General features: G+C 49.5%; 1 protein-coding gene across 1 annotated transcript in view; it reads right to left on the reverse strand.

Annotated features, from left to right (window-relative positions):
- Positions 1 to 23373, reverse strand: part of alk (ALK receptor tyrosine kinase) — a 212506-nt gene that overhangs the window by 184986 nt on the left and 4147 nt on the right. The gene's annotated exons all lie outside the window — the stretch shown is intronic.

Here is a 23373-nt window from a genome sequence, read left to right on the forward strand (position 1 = left end):
GTCCTTCTCTCCATCTTTATGGAGACAGAGCTATGTGACGATAATGACTGTAGCCTCTGAGAATGGCCCCATTCGATTGCCTGCCAGTTAGCTAGCGACGGCCTACAGGAGCACTCTGGTGACTGCTAAGTGTCCATCATTAGAATAAGATTGCCCACTAGCCAATCACACATTAGCACTGTACTGAGACAGTCTGGGCAGGTGGGGGGGGGACAGAAGAGCGAGCAGTCCTTCAAACAGAGATACACTGATTACCCCCAATCAGAGCTGTGGCCCCCTCCCATCATCACCCTCTCTTCTCTGAGCAAATGCATTGACAGCCAATCAGAGGGATCACCTTCGGGGTCTGCAGACTGATCCAGAGGCTGACAATATGAGCCCTCAAGCGTACGATGTTATAAGGAAAAAACACCCCCTCATGAATGATGAGGCACTTTCCGGTCCTGCATCACAGTTTAGAGTCAAAATGAATCCCTAAACCTTAATCCATAGCGTTCTGGTTTGTGTCACTGAGCTACTGTGCCAAACAATTACCATCATGGAGGTGGTAGCATTTACAGCCCACAGTTAGTCATATATATCTAGTCAGAGTTTAAATATAGACAGAGCCTGGCGGGGCGGAGCTCAGCTCTGCTTCCTTATGTCCAAATTGCACCTCGCCGGAGTGCAGCTCCATCTCCTCATGTCCAAATCACACCTTGCCAGAGTGTAGCTCCGCCTCCTCATGTCCAAATCACACCTTGCCAGAGTGTAGCTCCGCCTCCTCATGTCCAAATCACACCTTGCCAGAGTGTAGCTCCGCCTCCTCATGTCCAAATCGCACCTTGCCAGAGTGTAGCTCCGCCTCCTCATGTCCAAATCACACCTTGCCAGAGTGTAGCTCCGCCTCCTCATGTCCAAATCGCACCTTGCCAGAGTGTAGCTCCGCCTCCTCATGTCCAAATCGCACCTTGCCAGAGTGTAGCTCCGCCTCCTCATGTCCAAATCGCACCTTGCTGCTAAAACTTCACTTACCGTCTAGAGGCATGCGTATGAAGCGATCCAAGAATAACTTGATATTTTAATGCATTTTCATAGGGATATTTTGAATGAATAAGCAAGAACATTACTTGTGGTGATAAGCAATTGTGATAGATTTTTAAGTTTTACTTACATGTTATGTTTAAAATAATTTAACTATTAACAAACCACATGATATACACAAAAATAACTTTTTGATCAGGTTTTTTAGTTTATTTTGTTATTTTGCTTCTTTAAAGCAGTAATGAACATACGCCATCTTTAACACTGCAATCATAAGTAATTAACTAATGTACAGAGTCACTTAATCAGGTTCCCCCCGCCCAACCGCCCACTCGCCCCCATACCTGACAGGCCCCCCTCCTCTCTGACTCTGATTTAACCCCTGTTAGCCAAATACAAACATGCAGAGATGAGTCTGGTTGTCCTGAAACTCGGCGGCGCGGCGTGTGCCAGACCGACCGGCATCAGAGGGACACAGTGGGGGCTGCGTCACGTCCCAAATGTCATCCTGCCGGCGCCTCATTCTATTTCTGCAGCTTTGTAACCCATGTTTTTTTTTTTGTTCCTTGCGGAGGGGGCAGTTTCCTCCTTTCACCTAAGAAGTCCGCGTGCATGTAGTGCAGCACACGCTTCTGCTGGGGGCCTGGAATAACAGACAGACTCGCCCCAAATGAAGGGAACATGCTAACAGGGATGGTGATTAATGTCAGCCTGCGGAGGGGTCGCTGCTAGGGCTGCCCTGAACTGTCGTTTACTCCCCCCCAAATAAATGTACATTAATGAGTTTAAATAGTGTATTGTCATACAATTCCATTACAGTCAGATCCCCCCCCCCCAATAAAGCCCCCCTTTGTTATTAATCTCCCACGACGCTCTGGTTGGCTCCTGTGGTAACAGGGTTTGGTACGCGCCCAAACACAGGCTACCTTTCGGACAGATGTACGCGGGCTCTGGTGCTGAAGCGGCAAGGCCGATGTCTCTGTGCTGAGTGGCGAGAGGAGCTGCCGTGCAGACACTGCCCCTGAAACAAGTGAAGGAGGCAGCTCCATTTTACCCCCCCCCCCCCCCCCCACTCAGCCTGAACAGTGGCCTGGAGACGAATCAGAGCACAGACTGCCTGTTCAGCTCCCTTGATAAAATGCCACAGGGATGAGTCACCGACTTGTCCAGGGTCGCGTACCTCGGCAATTATGGCACAGGAGCCGGGAATTTGTCGACAGATGTGATACTGTCTCCTGGTCGTCAGGGACCAGCCGTCCCTGCTCTATGGCTCCCGTCACATCAGAGAAATGGGAGGGGCACATCACAGAAGATGCCTTTCTTTAATCCCAGCTCTGTGCTGCAGATCGATGGCCTATTTGATATGATCCCTCCTCCAGCAAGTCGATTTGTGACCCACCTGGGTCAAGATTTCACCGATTACAGTTTAAATCCTTTGGCACTCCTTGTTTAAATGACCATAAGCGATTGTTTTAGCCTTTGACAGCTAGACTGGCACTACAGTGTAGTGTACGGTCCCTAAACATCCATTGATAGAGACCAATCCATCGGGAACCAAAAATATGTTACTTACATTTATTTGGCAGAGTGAGATATTTTTTTTGAGAAAGAGGGGTCATCCAGTGCCTGGAGTAATTGGGGGGTTAAGCGTCTTGGTCAAGGTCCTAATGGTGAAAATTTCTGTACCAACCCTGGGCTTTGTCCCCACAACCTCCTGATCCCAGGCACAGTATCCTAAGTCACTGAGCCACATATCGCCCCGCACAGAAGCCCACAGACGAGCAGCGTCCGTCTCCTTATGTGCCTGTGCTTACGTACCTGTGCTTACGTGCCTGTGCTTACGTACCTGTGCTTACGTACCTGTGCTTTCGTACCTGTGCTTACGTGCCCGTGTTGCAGTGCCCTTGCCGGGCCGGCGTGAGTCGTATTTTCATTATTTCACCGGGGAAAAGGGAAGGCTGGCCCAGAAGACGGCAGATTTCAGCCTCAGCATTAGGGAGTCCGGTGGCTTCCTGCTCTCCTCGCATGGAATTTTAATGCTCCATTTCTAATTAGGTGACGGCAGATAAGCATATGTCGCTGACGCCTGACTTCAGCGCACGTCTCAATATCATCATGTCAACAGACTGGCAAATTAAAGCATTTGGGAAAAAACAACATCCTTTCAAATTTCCATTATAGTTACAGGGCTCGATATCCAGTGGCACCTCTGCCTTAAATTATAATGTAAGCTTTGTGCACCTGGAAGGACGCATGGATAATGCAGTATGGTAACATGAAAGAAATCGAGACCGTTAAAATTAAAGGCAGTACTGAAATACGGCACAATTAGTGGGATTGTTAAACTCCCCCTTGTGGCTAAAAAAAAAATTCGCTGATTGTTTTTTTTTTTTTTTAGAGATATTTTAAAGCTATTTTTGGAATAGACTTGGAAAAGCAGGCAATTCGAAGCTATATTGCTAGCAGTCCTTGGGATTTTTTTTTGTAAGTGTGTGACTCATTCATATATATTTGGCCAATTTGTCTGTAGAAGAGGAATCAACTGTCACTTCCTGGCAACGGGAGGAATATTTAGAGCTTTTGGCACGTTGTTAAGGGACATGCCACCTCGCTTCTGGACTTGTCATAATCGCTCTAATGCTGTTTGCCACCTATGACACAAGAGAACCCTAACATATAGAAATGAAGGCACACTAATATAAATAAATGCAAAAAAAATCGAGAAGTCGCGCAGGCTGATGCAAGTGCCTACATTTCCCACGGGCTGCGAACCGAAGAGCTCACAGCTGCACAAAAACGGGGCCCATTAGGATGGCTGGGCTTTCCTGTGTCTTCGCCGTAGACCCCTACGGAGGCTCAATCTAATTGGTTCATGGCCTTGAGGTCTATTTGCATCGAGGCATCCCATTGGGCAAAATAGCTAAAGCGATGGCAGCGGGAAGTCATTCATCGTGGCCCTGCCGCCTTCCCGGATCGAAAGTAAGCCGCCCCCCAGACGCCTACCGACCGGGAATAGCTAAAGAGATGTATCGCAAGAGTAGGCATGATGCTTTTAAAGTCATAACATTTCAGGTGCTCAGATGTTCTGGTGACACCCCTACGCGAGGCTTACCAGAACTGGATTTAAGCTGCCAATATTAAATATTAAAGAAACAGCCTGTACAATATATAAACAGACTGCTTAATTATAGAGGTGTGCAGCGGCATTGGAAGGCGCAATCTATACAGCAGCACACGGATAATTATAAACCTTAACTTACAGAGTACAGCCTTCAAGCCTTCAGGTGGGCAAAGCGTTTATCCGCATGGCGGTCGGGACCTTCCGAGCGGAATGTCTTACTTTCAATACTATTAAATGAACAGAAGCGGACAGGCTGCGTGCTTCCGTATCGGAGGAGGTTGATTTAATGTCAATCGAGGTGCACGGCGGAATTTTAAGGGAATGAACCATCGCATTTAGCACCTGCTCTTTGCAGCTTCCCTCTGCACGCATGCGAGAGGTCACACATACGCACACGCATACACACGCATTTGTATTCATATATTTGTGGAAACTCTGCACCATGTTTGCTCCCCCAATGTAATATATACATAACCCACATACACACAAATTAGGTATCTATGGCTATGGTCACATTACCAGGCTGAAGTGACTCAAATCAGATTTTTTTTTTTTTGCCTTAATGTGACACAGATCTAATACTTTCATGGCTGCGTGGACACAGAAATCCAATCTTTTCAAATCAGATTGGAGTCACTTTCATATGTGGTCCTAGATCGTATACGCTTCTGATTCATAGCCATTCGACATGAACGAGAACGGTCAGATCGGAATTCCTGTGGTTTTGTTACCTGTACTCTTGCGCTGAGCGTTTTTTGTTGTTCATAATGCAGCTGACTCATGCAAAAGCCTATCAGTGTGCGCATGCCTGCTGTTTGGGGGACAGATGCGTTCACATTATAATTGGATACAGGTCACTTGTAATTATGAATGTCAGCTGTAAAGCAAAATCGGGATTGAAGAATGAGGCTTGTAATGGGAATGCAGCCTATATCGTTGTGGGGACTTTCCATTCATTTCTATGGGTATAACACTACCCCTACCCAGCCCTACCATTACCCATAAGTAACCAAATAAAATACAAGAATGCTGTATTTTAGAGAAACTGGTCCCCATAAGGTAAAAGGAAAAAAAAAAAACAGGTATTTATCACGTTGTGGGGACATTTGGTCCCCCAAGGAAAGATATATCTGGACCACACACACACACACACACTTCCAGCGTGTGCATGCCTATGTCGCAAATCCCAGTTGCGTGTCTGCAGCTGACAGGTTCACAGCACTGTTTATATGCGCCTACCAGCATGTGGAACGGAGCTTGACGGGGCTGCAATACGGACGCAAGTAAATACTGACACTCTCCCCGGTGCTTAAAGTCTTCCTTAAAATGCAAAGCGCGAGGCCTTCATTTTCACTGCTGACTCACTGGCTCTCGCTCCTCTGAACAGATGGATCCACTTTGGATCGCTTGCCGTCTCCGATAATGAGGCATGGACATGGACACCCCCTTAACACTACTCCCAAGATTTGGCAACCTTCACCCAAGATCTGGCAACCCATTCTTAAGATCTGGCAACTCTAAAGAAACAAGAACTATCAGTTTTGGCATTTGCAGCATGTGGCTACCCCGGGAGCCAACGGAGGGATGTGGGAGGCATGGGTCCTGGGAATTGGGGGGGGGGGGGGCGAGGGGGCGGCAGGGAGAGCTTATCCACCATCCCAAAAAGGGTTGGGGGGGGAGTCTTTGAAGACAGTTTCACAGATCATAATGGGTGTACAGGAGAAGGCCACAGATGTACTTCCATGCTTGTTTTGTGGTTTACATCACTGTTTCTCCACTGGTAGGTCATGACCCTGAAGTGTGTGGTACAAACACATATATTTTAAGATGTTTTTCTGTCAGACTGTTTTTAGCAATGTGTAGATGTTACTGCATCATGTTCTCTTTACTGTTACTGCACATTTTTTTCTATTTTTTGTGAAATAAATCTGGTCCAAAGTTTTAGAAATTCAGGTAGTGATTTAATGACCAGGTTGAAATGTGGGCCCTGAGGCTGAACCAGAGAGCCACTGGTCTTCATAGTTTTATTTACTGGTCTTCATGGTTTCAGGCACTGGGATCACGCCCCCCTTTGTCATGCAGATCCCCCACCACCGATAACCGTCTGCTGTACAACTTTTTAGAGAAACACTTAACCTTTACTCCTGCATCCCTCAGCTGTCAATTTACTACCATGTGTAAAGGGTTTGTCTTCTTTAAAAGACAGGACCTACCAGCTACTATATCAGTAGTTATTATACTTATTATATTAGTAACAGACTAATATGTTAGCAATTATTGCCTAATACTGGTATGTGTGCCCTCCCCCACGTCTTTTCATCTAGCTGACAAAGTGACGTACATTTCAGAAAGCTGGGTCCAGCCAGTCCAGAGGGCAATTGGGGGTTAAGGGCCTCACTCAGGGGCCCAGAGGAGACGCCACTCTGGGATAGGAGCCTCCCGGTCACATGGTCCGAATCCACAAAGCCACGCGCTGCTACTGCTTCTTAAAATCTGCGTTTTATCCAATACAGCGTAACTGCTGACCCAGCGCCGTCGCAGGGAGGCGGGGGCCGCAGGGAGGCGGGGGCCGCAGGGTGCCTTGGAGCACGAAGGCACCTGCACCTCGGTGACGATGGCCCCCCACATCGCACGTTTGGATGGAAATGTGCAGACTCCACAGACAGGAAGCAGAGGGGCGTGATTCGAACCCCCAACCCTGGAGGTGCAAGGCTGCACTGCTAACCCACCCTGCCGTGCGTGCCTGTTACCGAAGGCGAAATGTATCAATCACAAAAACGAGAAAATGCTCATAAAGGATAAGAGTTTACAGTCAGTAACTGATTCGGACTCTAGCTCTGCCGACTGGCTCTGCTGGATGAATTTCTCACTATTCCCCACACTGTGTGCACCAATCACGTCCATAACCATAGTATTCACCGCCCACAAAGCACGTAGATGTTCGTTTAGCCTTAATCGGCGTTTTTGGCTTTAAAACGAACGGGGTATTTCATTCTGCTTTTTCTGCTGAATGTTTGTCTAAAGCATATGGGTTTCTGTTCAATAGCTTGCGGTTTTTATTATTCAGCTGAATACTCTGGTAGCTCTCACACCTTGGGATATAATTTAACCGGCAGCAATCCTGGTCTTTAGCTACCGCACCGTTACCTCCCCCAGCTGTGCCCCTGCGTCCCCCTGTGTGAAACCCCTAGTTTAACGGTGCTTCATACCAATTTTCACATGCATCCATCCATTCATTCTCTGAACCACTTATCAGGTGCATGTGAGCGCAGTGAAGCATCGAGCAACTCCAGTGAAGCACAGGGCAGGAGACGTGCCAGGCCGGGCAGGGCGCCAGCATTTTCACACGTGGTCCTCGTGATCACATCTACAAGGCTTTTTTTTCTCCATCTCAGTGCCAGTCGGAGCCAATGTGGAGCCCTAGGCAAGCTTTACCCCCCCCCCCCCCACGGCAACCTTCTGTGAAACTTCGGAGAAGCCTGCTTGGGGGGGGGGGGGGCAGCGGTGAAGCCTGCCGGGGGAGGGGGCTCCGAAGGTGAAGCCTGCCGGGGGAGGGGGCGCCGATGGTGAAGCCTGCCGGGGGAGGGGGGCTCCGAAGGTGAAGCCTGCCAGAGGAGGGGGGTACAGATGGTGAAGCCTGCCAGGGGGTGGCACTAAGTCTGCTATGTCAGTGACACCCTGGCCAATTGCCCATCTTGCCCAAGCTAGGATCCACCCATGCCTCCCCTAAATGGTCCATCACTTCCTTTCTAGCCAGTTCAGGAAGAATTTGGGTTTAAAGGTTAAAGGGGCGGGCCCTCTGAGCTAAACGCGGTTAAAGGGGCGGGCCATCTGAGCTAAACGTGGTTAAAGGGGCGGGCCCTCTGAGCTAAATGCGGTTAAATGGGCGGGCCCTCTGAGCTGAGCGAGGTTAAAGGGGCTGCCAGCCGCACACTGGGCAAATGCCAGCAGTTCCTGGGTATAGCTCACTCTCCCTCCTTGTGGCACCACAATGGTCAGTCACAGACCCTACAGTAGGATTGTGGGTAATCTCACTTAGTTTAAAGTCATGCTTATTCCACATGAAGTGGTGCATTCTGGGGGAATTAATCATTCCAGGACATGTTGCAGTTTGGTAATGCCATGTGAAATCCAGTTTTCAGGAGAACTCCAGGCTTTAAAAAGAATCTGGCGTGTTCCACACCACGCAGAACTAACCTCGCTCTTCCTCTCTCTCTCCTTCACTCTCTCGCTCTCCCTCTCTCCCTCTCCCTGCACCTGCCGCACAGAATCTCATCTGCAGCAGATCCACAAATCAGTCTGAGCGGCACTTGCATTCCGTCCACTGAGGGAACCTCGAAGGAGGATTGGGGGGGGGGGGGGGGGGGAGCTATGCTCCACACTGGCTCGTCAAAGAGCCCATATCAACCAGCAGATAAACTAAGCTCACAGAGAGGGTGCCGCCATTGGGGGGGGGGGGGGGGGGGGATGGTTGCGCTGCAGTCCACAGCTCTCTGACAAACCTCCCAAGATCGCCCTTCTCACTCAGCTTTTAATATTAATCCACATCGGGCTCTGGGTGCGTTTAAAAAAATCATTTTGTTTTCATTTTTATTGGTTTTCTGTTCAGTAATCAAGTAAGAAGAGATTCAGCTGCAGCAGCTAGAGGTATCAGTGTACTGATATAGGGACACGTTACACAGAGCCGTAACATATAGGGGATCCCACGCCTGATATCTGTATCTCGCGTAATGATAGACGGAGCAGCAGGCGCTGTCATCCAAAGTCTGACAGGAGGCTTCTTTACATGTCATAGCGCTGGGATACCCGCTCTTGTACCAGTCTTACAGAAGCTTTTCGCTGGCATCACATACTCGTCCATTTTTTGGCAGGAGAATATATTGTTTCTGTCAGAGAAATCCATTATCGTCCATTTTCTGGAGGCTTTTCCATAATAAAGAGGAGCCTTTCCCCTCTGAGGCGATGCCATCGTTGAACTCCAGCCAAATGTCTGTCCTCTACGGAACGGCCGGGATTCGGAGCATTCGCGCTTCCATTTTTTCCCACCACCCATCTCGGAGGTGACCTTTTGTCTATGTTTGGGATCCTTCTTCCTTTTTAATCAGCGAACGTCCTACTGAACCCTTCCCCGGACGCCGCCAAAGAGCTCGCATACATCATAATAAGGCACTGGCCCTGTGTAATATCTTCCGCCGAGATCAAAAGTGATCGGTGTCTCTCCCACGTACAGACAATACGGGCCATTTGACCTTCACGATGTCTTTATTACCATCACCCCTATCCTGCGGGCAGCCCATCCAACGTGCGGTGGTGGGGGGGGGCTTCTCACTGGGCTCAGCCTAGATTGATACCCACCTTGCTGCCCGGCTTTGATGCTCGCGCCGCTGGCCGGCATGCGGGGATGTTGTTCCCATACCTCCCTCTGGCGTTACTCTTCATGCGTAAATAAATCAGCCCCCCCACACACACCTCTGTCTGCTTTCAGCTCAACACTTTTCTGCATTTTTTCACTGCTCCACGCTCATTCAATGTGTTTGACGCTACTTTAATGGACTCGACGTGTAGAGGTGCAAGCAAGCAGTTCATCCTACGACAGGGTGCTGGGACAACAGCGATCTTGCAGTGCGGTGTTGTCATGGTTTTTCGGGGTGCTGGGACAGCAGCGATTTGGCAGTGTGATGTTGTCATGGTCTTTTGGGGTGCTGGGACAGCAGCGATCTTGCAGTGCGATGTTGTCATGGGTTTTTGGGGGTGTTGGGACAGCCGCGATCTTGCAGTGCGGTGTTGTCATGGTTTTTTGGGGTGTTGAGACAGCCGCGATCTTGCAGTGCGGTGTTGTCATGGTTTTTTGCGGTGTTGAGACAGCCGCGATCTGGCAGTGCAGTGTTGTCATGGTTATTTTGGGGGTGTTGGGACAGCCGCGATCTTGCAGTGCGGTGATTTCATGGTTTCTTGGGGTGTTGGGACAGCCGCGATCTTGCAGTGCGGTGATTTCATGGTCTCTTGGGGTGCTGGGGCAGCAGCGATCTTGCAGTGCGGTGATTTCATGGTCTCTTGGGCTGTTGGGGCAGCAGCGATCTTGCAGTGCGGTATTGTCATGGTTTTTTGGGGTGTTGAGACAGCCGCGATCTTGCAGTGCGGTGTTGTCATGGTTTTTTGGGGTGTTGAGACAGCCGCGATCTTGCAGTGTGGTGTTGTCATGGTTATTTTGGGGGTGTTGGGACAGCCGCGATCTTGCAGTGCGGTGATTTCATGGTGTCTTGGGGTGCTGGGGCAGCAGCGATCTTGCAGTGCGGTGATTTCATGATCTCTTGGGCTGTTGGGGCAGCAGCGATCTTGCACTGCGGTGATTTCATGGCTTCTTGGGTTGTTGGGGCATCAGCGAGCTTGCAGTGTGGTGTTGTCATGGTTTCTTGGGCTGTTGGGGCAGCGACGATCTTGCAGTGCGGTGTTGTCATGGTTTCTTTGGCTGTTGGGGCAGCAGTGATCTTGCAGTGTGGTGATTTCATGGTTTCTTGGGCTGTTGGGGCAGCAGCGATCTTGCAGTGCACTGTTGTCATGGTTTCTTGGGCTGTTGGGACAGCGGTGATCTTGCCCTGGGGTATTGTCATGGGTTTTTGGGCTTCGGGAGGCTAGTGATAGAGACGAAAAGTGCCACCATTCAGCCAGCCAAGCTGAGAAGTTGACGGTGGGGGGGCTGGGGGAGGGGTGGCACTCTCCAAAGAATAGGGGTGTCTTGGCTGTACTCTTTAGTGGTAAATATTAATGGGATCAGTCACCAGAAGGATCATCTCAAGTTCAAAATGATTATGCAGGTCTTTCTGTCAGGAATGGATATGAGTGCTGTTTTCTGACGTTACTCCTCTGGAAGCCGGCTCCATCCTGGAAGCTATCTTTGTACTTTGAATAATCAGGATAACAACCCTGCAAGCACACCGTGTCTATGCACTGTGGTACGGACAGAGGCTACAACCCAACCTGCCCCAAGTATGATCTGGCCAACAGATAAATGTCTCATTCTTAGAAAACTGTCCAGACATTCGCATACAATAAAAAAAATAATGAAGTGTCAGTTGATAAAGCTGAGGTTGCCGTGGGAGAAAATGGAATGTGGTAATGAGGTTGGTACCAAAAGTTTTCCATTATAGGAGGTGAAGATGGTATCATAACATGAAGGTCAATGGCTTAGAGGGGTAACAAAGAGTTCAGCTCATGAGTATACGGCTTTTATACTCCCAAAAAGCTTGGAAAGTATTCAGTCAGACCCCCAAGCAGCCATGTGACTGACAAGAGCGAGAACTGTCCCCTCCCTGACAGAAACACATCATCAGTATCACCGCCATACTACAGCCATCCTGCATAATGTCACTTCCTGTTTATTTAACATTTTTCCATGTGTAATTAACATCGCATTGTTGGCAGGTCATAAACAGCTGATTGGTGTCGGGGGTTGAGGGTAGCAATGCCAACGCCACTGACGGAACACAGCGGGTCACCTTCATTCTGCTGCTTTACACCACAAGCTTCTTTGACCATATCCTCTTAATCCATCAATCTACCCATTCATCCATCATTCCATCCATCCTTCCATCAATCCACCCGTCTTCCAACCATTTATCCTCAGCAGGGTCAGGATGGCCTAATAATGACTTTGTTAAACTCATTAAGACTGAAGGTAAGATGAGATAAACGGAGCCGCACGTTTTGATGGATGGCGGGGGCCTGTCACCGCTCTAAGGAGTCCCTCCACGTGCCTGTTGGTTTATCTACCAGAACTCGTCGGGATTCGACACCACGTTAAACTCCGACGGCAGCAATAACTAGTAGGAGAAAGGAGAGCGCCTCTGTTTACAGCACGCTTTTTATTTCTTTGTTTTCAAAACGCCGCGGCCTGTTCCGATCCGCCGGCGCGGTGAATTATGGCGGCGTAAAGTTATTAAATCTCCCCGGAAATACGCCGTTGATCGCAAAACACGATCTGCGATGGGAAATGGGAATTTTCTCCACCCGCATGGGATGAGTGATAAGACCCGTATTTTATGTGCCGGCTTAGGCAATTACCATGAGCGCTGAGCTGATTATCGCGGGCGCTGCAGTCACATGGCTTTACAGGCCTTCAGACTTGTGTACCCTGGTTTGATGACAAATGGAAACTTATCCTCTCACACAATCCCAGATCTCCATTATCCAGTCTCTCTTGATTGATTACTTTGGTAAATGCAGGGTGAGAACAGCAGCACCATTCCCAGAGTAACTGTTTGCACGACCTTCTCCACTTGTCCTGCAGACTCTGGGAAAGGCACGATCGCATCAAACATCTGATACGGCCGCAGGGCCATGGAGCACGTTCTGCCTTCTGTGCAGAGTCTAGAAAACGCCTGAACATCTTAAGATACCTATATCGTTCGCTCGATTCAGATTAAAAACCACAAAGATGGTTTGTATAGCAATGTGCAACACTGGGGAGATTTAATTGCGTCATAATTTAGTGTTCACATAATATATATTGCACAAAGTCTCTTTCAGGTGAAATAATTTCTCTTAAATCAGCTGAACTCAGCAAAAACTTGGAAATGGAAAAGAAAATGCCGAGAGCATAAAGGAAGAAAGTGCAGTTTCTTAAGCTCGCAGATCGATTTGAAACCTCATTTGTAAAGTGGGGACATTTTGACCCCTGTCCGTCTCTCTCTTTGCGTCCAACGTAAAACGAAGCCGACCATGTGCACTAAATGAGGCCTCTGTGAAGTCATTTACTGATCCCCAGTCCCTCCGAGAGACCCAGCCGAATCGAACGGGCGCTCGATCATCCATCAGCAAGGGCCCCTGGAAAAAAAAAAAAAAACACTGTCTTGCCATCATTCACCGTCACGCCTATGCCTCATGTGGGCAGGATATGCAAACAGGCAGGGGATGCGCAACGGAAACGTTAGTAAAAAAGCAGCTCGATGTGGGTATGGGCTTGTCTGTGTGCCTGACTCTATCGATGGGGGGGTCGGCTGAGTTTGGCCCTGTACATCTCCTTTGGCAGACCCCTTACAGGGCAAACACATGTACCCCCGCCACAATGAGAAGTACCCGCCGTTTCTGTGGCTGCCACAAAGCCGAGCCATCCCAGCTGGCACCACGCGGCGTGTCTGGCGCAGGGACAGGCCGCCGGATGGCGAGGGAGCAGGGCAGCATCCAACGCGCCACAGCCATCACCCTGTCATGACTCCATTTTGACGCGGCCCGGGGGAGCCTGCGAAGACTGCCACTTCACTCCAAGACCCCTGATGGGTGCCGACAGCCAGCGCCTCACCTGCTATTAAAGCAGACGGCCGTGTACGCCCCCAGATTCCCATGGGGGCCATCAGAGGGGAGGGTTCTGCTCCTCCGGCGGCTCCCCCGTTGTCATGCTCTCCACCTCGATAGTAGCCAGTCACGTCAAACATCACTCCTTGGGCGCCACCCCCTAGCTCAGGTCACCATCATTTTAAATGCCATGTCGAAAACTTAAATACATACACCCCTGTCATCTTCATATCAATCAGGCTTGCTTTTCAGGGGATGGCTGAGGGAGTTGTCCTGGGCCCAGGTGGGAGAGGTTGATGTGTCATGGAGGCCCGATTGAAGTAATTTTGTCCCAGGCTTGGGAATCACGCACAATGGGCCTGCCAGCCATTGGCAATTATTACATTAATTTTAAGAGTTACTTACATGCCATGTGCCATGTATAATTTATCGAATATGTCTTAAAGAAACCGTGAATTTTGGTCACAGCTGCCCAGCAGTGAGCAGCATAACCATCTGACTGTACTGTGCTAATTTGCAAACGCTAATTAAATAATGCAAATGACAGTGATTTACAATGAACACAATCTTCAAAGAGCGAAAACAGCTTGAGGGAAAGGGCTAAGTCACGTCCCCACCTGTTAACCGCAGGGTTCGGATGCATGCGGGGGTGCAGGGACACGCGGCCGCCATCAGTCAAGCGAGGGAGCAAGAGGAGCGAGGCTGTGATTCGCGGCCGGGGGGGGTACGGCCGTGGGCCACGGCTCTACCTCTGCCAAGCATTTCCGACTTCTCCAAACCACGCCTGCATCCCTAGAGTCTGGCTGGATTTACTGCTTAGTCTGTATCATGCTTCTAGCAAATTAGGCAAAAGCAAAATGTTTTTATTTCCCTCCTTCTCAGCCACCACCGGCATGTATCTCTCCAGAGATCAGCCCCCAGCCTTGAAAACCATCACCGCCGCAAACCGCATCCTGACATAAGGATCGTAGCGGAAAGCCTAAAGGCCGGACTCCTGCCCCTTATTAATGCACAGTGGAAATAATCTCGGTGGAAAGTTTTCGATGCAGTGCTGCCAGGATCTGGCTGATTTTTCCCATATTTGGGTAATGCAGGTATCTCACCCCCCCTTCCCTACATGTCAGTCGCCCCTCACTGTCAAAAAAGCGCTAACTGATTAATCTTCATCCAAACTTCTTAAAATAACATCTAGGCCATCTCATTTACCCACTCACCCCCCCGTTCGAGGTTGTTTACTCCTTGCAAACTGTGCCGACTGAGACCGCCCAGCCTGCTCTCTGCTTTGGGGGGGGGGGGGGCTGCAGAAGAGTGAAACCCCACCCCCGCCGTTTTCCGAGTCTGTGACCTGCAGTGCTCATCCTCGACTGCCTGTTCGCTCAGGGAAAACCTGAAACAAACAAAACGCACACTCAGGTGTCCCTGAATTCCTCATCCGAGCCCCGGAGTTGAACCAGAATCTTCTGGTAGCCCGGGAGAGCCGCTCGCCCCATTGCTGCGATTTTAAGTAATCACATGAAGCGTTTCGTCTTTATTCTGCATGTTCGGTCTGCTGTGACTTGTTTTAGTCCCTCCGAATGTTGCTAACAGGGCTTATGCAAGCGTGTTTCTTACTGAACAAAACAACGGCAGAGCAAACAAAATGTATAAAGAACACATCTCAGTGAACCAGGCAACGCTGCGGCGTGATTGGCTGGCAGCTGCCACGCCCCCTACACAAGTAGTACATGTGGAAAGGCCTTACATGACACTCCATGATCCATTTTAAAGTGTTTTTCTGGGCTGAACCAACCAGGCCTTCCTGCTAAGAGCCACTCCTGGTGCACAGCAATGGTGTCACTATTGATATGTCCTGTTTATTTAATATGCACAAATGATGAATCGTTCCTGCAGGAAATTCTCTTTGAATCCACCGTCTTTGAATCCCTCCAAACATAAAGTGTAAATACCGCTGGCACTGCGGTTATAGCTGCCATTTAGATCCCACGTGTCTCCCTCCGGTCGGCGGCTTTTGTGGCCGAAAATGTCCCTGTACTCACCTCTGGAAAAAGTTGGCCGTTTAGTTTTTACTTACTCAGGGATACTGCCTGGGTCGGCCTTAGAAAATCGGTATTGACGGCTCAGCGCCGGCGCCTTCTCACTGAGCGACATCAGACCGCGGCGAGCAGAGACTGTGATCTGCATGGAAATGTGCCAAACTGAGATGGCCCCCACTGCCGTCTCCTCACGCTGGTTCCATCAGCAGCCACAGTCCCGCACCCAGCTTGCCAGCACTGCCCCGCCGTCCTGGCGAATGCGACTCCTCGGATCCGACGGGCGACCCCCTCCCCCTCCCCAGCCGGCACGTCATGCCCGACTCCCCCCGCACGGTGGGTGCAGCATTATGGCGTCTGAAATAGAGGCATCGTACCTGAACCCTGTCTCCACCGCCGCACTCAGAAGTGGCTGAAAAATTACTTAACTGAGCACGGCAGGGTCCAGAGGCACATTATCTCTGTCCTGAACACGGAGTCCCCCCCTCCTCGAGACCCTAGCGCTGTGAATGACACAAACACACTGCCCTCTCTTCTGCTCTCAGCACACGTGCTGCAGCACAGTGTGAATTCAGAACCCCCCCGCTGAGTAAAACATACAGGCAGCAGGCAAGTGTGCTGGGGGGGGGGGGCAAAAAAGTTTGGTGTGCACTAAGGAAGTTGGGTGGGGGTGTGGGGGAGGGGGGGCGGCTGCACTTCGAAATGAAACATTCAGGAGCAAGATGGATCGGCTGTGTTTTATACCCTCGGTGCTGTATATATGAGATACATCATAAAAACAGCAGTACAGTCACAATGATATAAGACTTCTGTGACACTAAACCTATAGATGGGTCTTAAAAACAGCCCCCCCAATTTAAATCTATATTAGCTATGCGCACATGTAAATGCTGTGGGATGTACATCATCCCAGAGAAGTAATGTAGCATAAATCTTGCCTTCTGAATTACTTACGGAAGCCTAAGTGATAACTAAACAAGGAAGGGGAGGTTCTGCTGGTGATCGGCATACAGGGGGCGCTATCCCTAAAGTCTCTCGGCTTTGACTGCAGGTAGTAATGAATTCCAGGCTCTTCCATGAACAGCTCTGCTCTTCCCAAAATTAGCCTGTGCTTTGGTTAGTCCTGATCTCGGTCTTAGCGCTTAATCTTCACCATCTGGTTGGGTTAAGAGTTACTTCCCAACGGCCGGTAAAGCAGACACCTGTTTATCTGTTTAGTCGCTCCGCTCCGGAGGTGCTGGGCCAGGGGGTAGGGATACTTCCTGTGAGAAATCTCCCCCCACCCCATGCATCCTAAATGGGGAGGGGGATATAAACGCCAGGGGATCAATCTCTAATGGCCTCTTCGCTCTGATAGCCGCTGTTTAATCAGAGTAAGAGGCAGAGTTTGCCCTCAGCCCCATGCTAACCGCTCATTTCACGTCCTCCTTTATAGCTTGTTGTTCTTTTATTGCTTTTCTGGCAAGCGGCGCATTCGTCACGGGTTCGATACCGGGCCCATAAGGGGAGCGACGGGCGACCTGATAACCTGCGTTTGATGCCCCATCTGCACCCCTGCCCTCTTGCACTTCTGCAGGGCCTCTTATTAGCCGCCTCTTATTTGCATGCCCTGCCGCTTTGAATTATGGGTCACACAGGCCTCTGTGCCAGTCCACCACAGTGATAATCTACAGAGTCAGACAGTGACCCTGCCATGAGTTTCAGGTCCATTACTCAAACCCATCCCTTTCCCCCCCCCCATCTTCCTCCATCTTGACCATGTGATGTACTGCCATGCTTAGAAGGGAGAACCTAGCAAATTTCTTGCCTGCTATCTCAGAGCTCTTGGCCAAACCCAGGGCTACAGTGGTAGCTTTCCGTGTTTTGGTTGTATTCAAATGAAATTTGTCGTGTGCCGGCAGATATGCTTATCTGGCTGTTTTTAATTCAAAGATTGAAAATCTAAATTGAACCTTAAGAGCTATCTAATTAAAAAGTAATTCCCCATAACCTGATGGAAATCACTGGTTACATATATTGCCTTATCATAATCCTCATTAGCAAGATTAATTTGGTACCTTGCAGCCCAGAGGTAGCTGCTGGATCTGCAAAGGTTTTCAGAGGCTCCACCAAACCAATATTCACCTTCCCAAACACACCATCCAAAACACAACCGTCTCAGTGAAAACTATGAACATAAGAAATTTACAAACGAGAGGAGGCCATTCGGCCCATCAAGCTCATTTGGGGAGAACTTAACTAATAGCTCAGAGTTGTTAAAATCTTATTTAGCTCTGATTTAAAGGAATCCAGGGTTTTAGCTTCCGCTACACTAGCAGGAAGACTATTCCATACTCTAACTACACGCTGTGTAAAGAAGTGCTTCCTCAAATTTGTTTTAAAATGTTCTCCCACTAATTTCCACTTATGGCCACGAGTTCTAGTATGTAAACTAATATTGAAATGCAGTGGCCTCCTTATATTACTGGAATGTGAGGCTCCAAAAACAAATCCCATAACATTCCCCAATCTGCATTCGTTTCCCTTCATAATTCAACATTGATCTGCCTTCTATCAGGTCATTCTGGGCAGGGTCCTGGGGGGGAGGGGGGTTATCACAGGCAGCAGAGGTGGGGTCTCGATCATCTTGATGCTACATACATGCACTATGGGAGATTTAGCTTGTATGTCTCTTCACCGTGAGATATTACCCACATACTGAACCTAATTTCATCGGTTACATTTTATCATCTAGTGGTGACTTTAATCTAGTGTGTGACTCCAATGCACTGATAGAAAACTTATTTCAGACTCCAGGCGCCCATTTAAACTAACAAATTTCTTTGTCTGGATCCAAAATGCTCCCCAGCCAGCTCCATTCTGCGGCCTCGTCTTCTGGAAAGCTGTGAGAGGCAGTCATTAGAGCAGACTCTGGCCAGTTCCTCGTGGACTCCTTCATCCTGCCACTGCCCCCCACGTGCAGTTGATCCAGGTTTACCCCTCCTGACTCATCTTTCTCCTTTAAGATCAAGAGTCACTCTCGTGACCTTCCTCTCAATCGCCAAAATCCCCAGCGCAAATCCGTCGGCGTCATTCCCATCAAGGCTTCACCGCTGCACCTGACCGCCGCGTCATGCCCTTCCTCAGCCTTCCACATGCTTACAGATATGTTGGACCCTCCTGTTTCTATTGGCTCCTTTGTAACAGGGCTGTGAAGCCCGCATGATGTCATCCACGTGGACGCCTTTCGCTATTCACAGCTGGTGCCTTCCGTTCCTCAGTTACAAGTGGTGATATTCACACCTTCCATGTACCGTGTCCAGAACTAGGAAACGAGCCAAAACATTCAGAGTAATACAGTAACGAGTGGGGCCTCGTCACCTTGCACACATTCGCACAGCCAGGTTCACGAGAGTTGATATCGGGGCTCTGTACCTGTCCCACTTAGATCTGCGATAGCTCACAGGAGTCTCTGAGGACATTACCCAAAACTACCCCTGTCAACAGCATAACAGCACGATCCCTAACGCTCCTTGTGGTTACCGTAGATGGAATAATCTCCACATTGGGGCCAAAAGACCGTTCCTAAGACTGCGTCCCACTGTACACTAGACTAAAGTCCGGAATATTCTACAGGAGAGAATCCAAGCCATCTCCAAGGCACATTTTCAAAGATAGGCCAACAACATATTAAGCTCCGTCTTCGTCTGCTTCCGCCTCTAATTCGGAAATATCTCACAGGCGTGACTACAGCTTTCCAATTTCACCTGTGCCATTTCCTCAGATCTTGATGTTGAGCCGTTTTAATTGTACCCAGATAGCAAGGCAGTATTTTAGGCTTTTGAAAAGGGGAAGTGGAGCGACAGACCAGCGGAGGGGCTGACCCACAGCCTGCCAGTTTCGGTTCAATTTGATCGCGGCGGGTAGATTGCTTATCGCCACAGCGATTCTGCGATCGCCAGCTTTTTTTTTTTTTTTTTTTTTTAACGATAAGCAAAACACGGCTAAGCTGTCGAGGGCACCGGTGTCCGTGAGCTGGATAAATCCCCTGTCAGGCCGCCAATTCTCCCGGCAGGACCTCTTTCATCCTTTCTTCTCTCCACAAATGAATTGACAGGCAAGGTCAGGCAGCAGCGCCGGAGGAGGCGGCCCCGGCCAAAAGCGGACTGCGTGTACCCAAGGTCGCCGCGCTCCCGTCCAGCTGGCACATGCCAGCACACGGGCCCGTCCAGGTCTCCAGCCTGGTGGACCAAACGCAGCCATCATCGAGGAGAATATCGAAACGCAATGACTGAACCATGCGGTAAATATCTATATAAATAAAGTGAGGTGATGTAAAAGCTGTTTGCCTGGTAAATAATGAATCGGGTATCACAGGAACTAAGGTGCTCATAATGATTACTGTAAACATGCCGCAGACCAGCCTTGTCCTGTTAATATACGCCCCCACCCCCCACCGGCATTCTCTACGCTCAGCAAAACCACCTCCTGCCCAGGAGGGGTTGGATGCAACCCCCCACCCCCCGCCCCACATAACCGTGTCCTGGAGAGAGGCAAGGCCAACTTGTCCTTGGGTCTTTCCGAACGGGCCAGCCCACTCCGAACGTGCACACGCAGCGCACATGCGGTACAAATGGCTGCGGCTTCTGCGCGCGTTTCGCGGCTGCCAGATTGATCCAGGCTCTGCTTTAATTTGACACAAGGTCGGGCTCGCGAGCGGAAAAACAAGCCGATGCCGGATGCTAATGAAACGAGCCGGCCTCCGAGGATATCGATCGGGCGGTCGGGCCCCGTGTCTGCAGCGAGAAAGCCGAAGGTGCCGTGACAGAGTGTTACGAGAAATCAAATGCCGCCTGCAGCTGCGATCATCGGGCCTGACGTGCAGACAATAGCCGCTAACATGCTGCTAATCCATGTCATCATCCTGATGAATATAACAACAGCGAGGAATAAGAGGGGAGTTCTGCTGTTGGGCAACACGCACTCATTGTGGATCATTCCGATAGACTTCAGTCACAACGCTCTTTATTCTGCCATAATGGGGTAATCTGAGCTTAAGCATCATCGCCCCCTGTAGGCCTGGAGGTCTGCATACCTGCCTCTTTCAAGACCTGACGTAAAAAAGTGCCACGCCAAAAAAGCGAGGGCTCCCGTCTTTGGGTGTGACCATATCCCGGTCCGGTGAACATAATCCCAGCCACTGTGACTTCGAGCCCCCTTCACGTCTTCCATTGTAGTGAGGTGGATTGCTGACTCGTGAACCCAGAATGCTCGAGATGCTCCAGCCCTTCCCGGGGTAATGCACTTCAGCAGGTAACTTAAGCTGGATCGCTTCCATAGTCCAGCTGTCTAAATGAATAGAGAATCATTACCATGATGATGAAAGCTGCGTAAATAACTAAATACAGGAGAAGATGCCCAGTGACCGAGAGGGTGGAGATGTGGGTGGAGCGAGATGTGGGCGGAGTGAGATGTGGGCGGAGCCCCACCCTATCCCGCAGGCTGCAGAGGTGTACTTGCAGTGACCTGAAGACTGAACGAGCCGGCGTGGGCGGGGTCCTCTCAGCCCCCACCCTCACACTTTGCTGCTTTCCAGTGCAGCAGTCCTTCATTAATTAGGCTTCAGTGACGTGTTAATTCAATGTGTTGCATGGTTCTGATCATGTGAAGGATTTGCGCATACGGTGCGGATGAGCACTTACATTGGTATGGGAATTTCTGCCCCCCCAGCCTCTGTGGAGCTGGTGCCAAGTCACCCCATCCGCCACCCTCCTCCTCAGCAGATCAGTAGCGGCATCCCTACATGGGTATAGCCAAGCCCTTTCCAAATCTCCATCCTTAACGAAGAATATGTGAGTGAACAATTAGGAGGGGAGCCGCTGTGTGACTGTTTACAAACCCAAATTTCCCACCAAACGGGGGGAGTCCGCGCCATGTTTTTATCTGTCCCCAGCGCTGCGCAATTACAGAAACGTACAGCATTAAGTCACATTATAATGATGCAGTCGCCACGGAAACCTGTGTCAACTTCATCACAGGAAATTCCCTCTTTGCACCCATGATACGGATGGTGCCAAACATATGGACTCGCACCAGGGCGCCCAAATGCACGCTGTCAACCACACGTCAAGAACACATTCCCAAACCTCTGAAAGCTCTGAGTCAGTAACGGATTGGGAACCGGCTGCGGTGTAGCCAAAGGAGGGAACAGGAAAGGCCTCTGATCAGGAAGAGACCATAAGGGGGCGACGGCAGCATCAACACACACAGAATACCATTAAAATTAACCATTTTAATATATTATGAAATTAAGATCACTGAGGCTGAATTTCATAATATTTGGATCATTTCCAGAAACTATACAGAGAAAAAACAAACAAATCAAGTCTCCTTTCTGCTCTGGACAAAAGGGCATAAAAGATTCATCACAAGGACTATGAACACAATTGCATTCGTGGCTCAGTCCATAGTACAAAGTCATTAGAGTGCAGCAGAATCCCTGAGTGGCTGATCTCCATGTTAATATTCGAAATGTTTCTGACGATGCAATCAAATGTTAACATTTATGGGAAATACTCACTGATTTATTTTCAATTTGGAAAATAGGTGCCTATAGATTTCCTGAATGATAGGTATAAATGTGCTTTTTATTTTTAAATGCAACATTTACATTTCTTCCATAAAGGCAGCGAAGTACGTCAGGCATGAAGCCTTAGTGACTGACGCAAGAGAGAGAACACGAGGAATTAATGTGGGGGAAAATGGAAAATGGAAAATGGAAAAATGGGAATCTATTAAAAAGTCCATTTGCTCGGCGTATTAGGAACGGGCCGTGATTCCCGACTGCTGGAGCAAGCATTCCAACAACTGGGAAGAGTTTGACAAAACAGTGTGGAGACACACACACACATACGCGCATGTATACGCTGCATGATTGTGGGGTCAAAGTTCAACTTACTGAAAGACATTGCTTATCTCTGCCATGACTTCTCTATACCGGCATTCCATTCAACGAAACCAGGACAACAGCATTCCGCCTTTGTCCAGCTCTGTAGAGATGTCTTGGAAATTGTCTATGAATAGTGCTGGGTGACAGACCTGCTCTAGGTACAAGCCCCCCCCCCCCCCCCCAGCTTACTGCTGAGGAACCCTGAATTACTCCAGGAAAACACTCTGCTGTATGAATTAGCATGAAACTAAGTTAAATTCAATTCATTCTTTTTTATATAGCACCTTTCACCACAGATTCATCCCTAGGTGCTTTACTTGGGTGTTGTAATGCATTCCTACAACATCCATCCATCCATCCATCCATCTTCTGTAACTGCTTGTCTTATTCAGGGTCACAGCATTTATACAGAATAACTCAAAAACAGGCAAAAGGAAAGACAACGAAAAGAAAGATGGAATGCCAGATGACAATGGAGGAGAGGAACCAAAAACTCCCAAGTAAGGAGAAAAAAAAACCTCTGAGGGTCCAAGGTCAGTTGGCTGCCCCCCCCCCCCCCTGGGCACACTAACATGACTGACACAGAAAGCGTGGGCTTGCTTGCTAAAAACAAGGTGTAGACTGCGGTCAAGGGCAAAGGCGAAGTCCATGAGTGAGTCAGTCCCCCACGCCGGCCTGCGAGCGGCCAGACTGAAGGCTGCGCCCACAATGTCAGAGACGCAGCAGCTAAGAAGCTGCCTTCATGCTCACACATCAACTCAACATGCTGCCTTTTCCAGCTTCATGCCGGTGAAAGTTCAATGACGTGGCGCGTGGTGGTTTGGTGCTGGGTATGCTGTCACCTCACACCTCCAGGCCTGGGGGGCTACCCAGGGGACCCTACCCCTCCCTCTGTGTGCTCTCCTCCTGTTAAACAGAAAGACTTACATCCCATCCTGGCTGTATCCCAGCCTTCAGGCCTGCACTGCCCCCCCCCCCCC

The sequence above is a fragment of the Paramormyrops kingsleyae genome, chromosome 14 (assembly GCF_048594095.1).
Source record: "Paramormyrops kingsleyae isolate MSU_618 chromosome 14, PKINGS_0.4, whole genome shotgun sequence".
Taxonomy (NCBI): Eukaryota; Metazoa; Chordata; class Actinopteri; order Osteoglossiformes; family Mormyridae; genus Paramormyrops; species Paramormyrops kingsleyae.